This window comes from Sinocyclocheilus rhinocerous, unplaced genomic scaffold (genome assembly GCF_001515625.1).
Source record: "Sinocyclocheilus rhinocerous isolate Xijiao unplaced genomic scaffold, SAMN03320098_v1.1 scaffold1893, whole genome shotgun sequence".
NCBI classification, from domain to species: Eukaryota; Metazoa; Chordata; class Actinopteri; order Cypriniformes; family Cyprinidae; genus Sinocyclocheilus; species Sinocyclocheilus rhinocerous.
This window is the reverse complement of record NW_015654502.1, coordinates 49485-52090: the sequence shown is the minus strand read 5'-3', so window position 1 is coordinate 52090 and position 2606 is coordinate 49485. Positions and strand designations below refer to the sequence as shown.

The 2606-nt window shown below is 36.1% G+C and overlaps 1 protein-coding gene across 1 annotated transcript in view; it reads left to right on the top strand.

Annotated features, from left to right (window-relative positions):
* The first annotated feature begins 1756 nt into the window (after positions 1-1756).
* The window catches only part of LOC107717277 (fatty aldehyde dehydrogenase-like), a 4798-nt gene continuing 3948 nt past the window's right edge, over positions 1757-2606 (top strand). Inside the window, exon 1 of the mRNA XM_016523964.1 lies at positions 1757-1855. The gene's annotated coding sequence lies outside the window, so the exon portion shown is untranslated. The remainder of the gene's footprint in view (positions 1856-2606) is intronic.

Below are 2606 nucleotides of genomic sequence, written 5' to 3'. Positions count from 1 at the left end.
TTTTTTTTTCCACCACCATGTCCCTTTAGGGGCTCCGTATGTTTCTGTGTATCTGTGCTGTTGTCCAGTTGGAATTTTCACTCCAAAATGGCGGCCGCGCTACCGAAGCGCCACCTAGTGGCTGTTACCCAAAAAACATCAGAGTTTCGCCTCTTGGTCTTCTATACTCTGCTTAATATTATAATATATGCATCTATATACACTACCATTCAGAAGTTTGGGGTTGGTGATTTATTTATTTTTCTTCTGTTTTTGTTTCGAAAGAAATATTTCATGCTCACCAAGGCTAAAAACAGTAATATTCTGAAATATTATTACAATTTAAAATTACTGTTTTCTATTTCAACATATTTTAAAATGAGTTTCCTGTGATTTGGGGTTGGTGATTTATTTATTTTTCTTCTGTTTTTGTTTCGAAAGAAATATTTCATGCTCACCAAGGCTAAAAACAGTAATATTCTGAAATATTATTACAATTTAAAATTACTGTTTTCTATTTCAACATATTTTAAAATGAGTTTTATTCCTGTGATGGCGAAGCTGAATTTTCAGCAGCCATTACTCCAGTCTTCAGTATCGCATGATCCTTCAGAGATCATTCTATGCTGATTTTTTTGCTCAAGAAACATTTCTTATTATCAGTGTTGACAACAGTTGTGCTGCTGAATATTTTGTGGGAACCGTGATACATTTTTCAGGATTATTTGATGAACAGAAAGTTCGAAAGAACATCAATTATTTAAAATAGAAAATGTTGAAAAACAATGTAAAAGTATTTACTGTCACTTTTGATTAATTTAATGTGCATCCTTGTTGAAAAAAAAAACAGTAAAGTAGTACAAAGAGCCTCTGTCCCTGTGAAAGAATCACACGGTTAGAGATTTTTCCCCCTTTAATAAGTAACTAAGTAAGCTGAGCTGAGCAGCAAGAAATTCGCAGCATATGGTTCAGTACTTTCCCCCCAATAGCTGGTGGAAGGGATAATCTGTTCCTATTCATGCCTTTACATATCTGTTGTTCTTAGGAATATTGTAAAATAGAAGCCTTTGGCCTTTATACTCTAGACCTAATTAGGGTTGGAGCTAAACTCTGCAGGACAGTGGCCCTCCAGGGCCGAAGTTGCCCATCCCTGCTCTAGATTGTTATAAAATACAACAATGCCTTACAATAATCCAGTCTGATTTAGTTATAAACGACATGTGCCTTGAATTGTCTTCCTGTTGTAAAGCATTTCTTGTGAAAATATTTCATCTGTGTTTTGTGCCTGGCAGAGGCCTTTGTGACGATGAGGACAACCTGAAGATTGTCTCTTTGACCCATCATCTCAGAGGGCTGTTGATGTGATTCCTTGCATATTGAAGATGTTACTAGCACTCATACTTTAGACATACGGGTCTATTATGATCTTGAACACCCTTTTAAATCAGATGATATAGATTCATGTCTTGTTAGCCTACTTGGAATTCTAAAGTCATTTGGCCTGATAGGAACAGAACTCTTGGTAGGCTAATGTTTTATAATAGCTTTATTTAGTAATTAGCAATCATTATAAAATGAAGTATAAACATAAATAAGAACATGAATTATTTTTTTTAATTAATGAAAGTTACAATAAAGTAGCCCATGTTCTACTATTAATAGTGCGATTTTGTGCAGCATATTGAATAAACACCATCGCCTGTGTTACACCCACTTTTGTAGCTGTTCTTTATAAAGAGCAGATAGCCTAATGTTCCATCGTAAACTGACCCGGGTACAGTAGGTTCAGCCGTACAGATGCGCCGCCCTCTGCTGAACACAATAAACGCGGCTGGCGTGTTCCGCTATTCTGAACCTTCTGAACAAACGATTTTATGTAAGTATTAGACAAGATATGCAGTGCGTTAATATGGTTCCCGAATGGCTGCGTGACTTTTACAAACAGACTTCCGAATGTTTTTACATTTGTTGTGTGCACGCGAACAACTGTCTAATCATAAACAAACGGTGCTTTAGTCTCGTAAAATGAAAATGTTGTAGTAATCTCTATAAACGTGGAGCTAGCTTTAAACTCATTTATTCCCACCGGTAACATTTGTGACTGAAACTTTTGAGTTTAGAGAGTCTAAAAGTAGTCGTCTTCATGTATTTTAAACCGACATGTCAACTATCAGTGAAAGTGCACATTGTTTAGAATTTTTTTTTGGTTCGTGAATGCTAAATGGTCACGTGACCAGAGCTGTCTACCCTAATAATGTCTGTAAAAACTCCATAGAGCATGTCACAATACAGATACATATCACGTTTAAAGGCTCTTTTATTAATTAGGTGACCAAATTCTGCAGTAAGGTGACCAGTAATGTCTATCATGAACCACTGTCTAGTAATTTTTTAATATTAAAGGGGTCATATGATGCGATTTCAATTTTTCCTTTCTCTTTGGAGTGTTACAAGCTCTTGGTGCATAAAGAAGATCTGTAAAGTTGCTAAAAGTCTCAAATCCAAAGAGATATTCTTTATAAAAGTTAAGAGTCAGCCACACCTACCTAAAACGGCTCGTTCTAACACACCCCCACATACCTACGTCACGATCTCGGAAGATTTGCATAACGCCGCCCAAATATTCA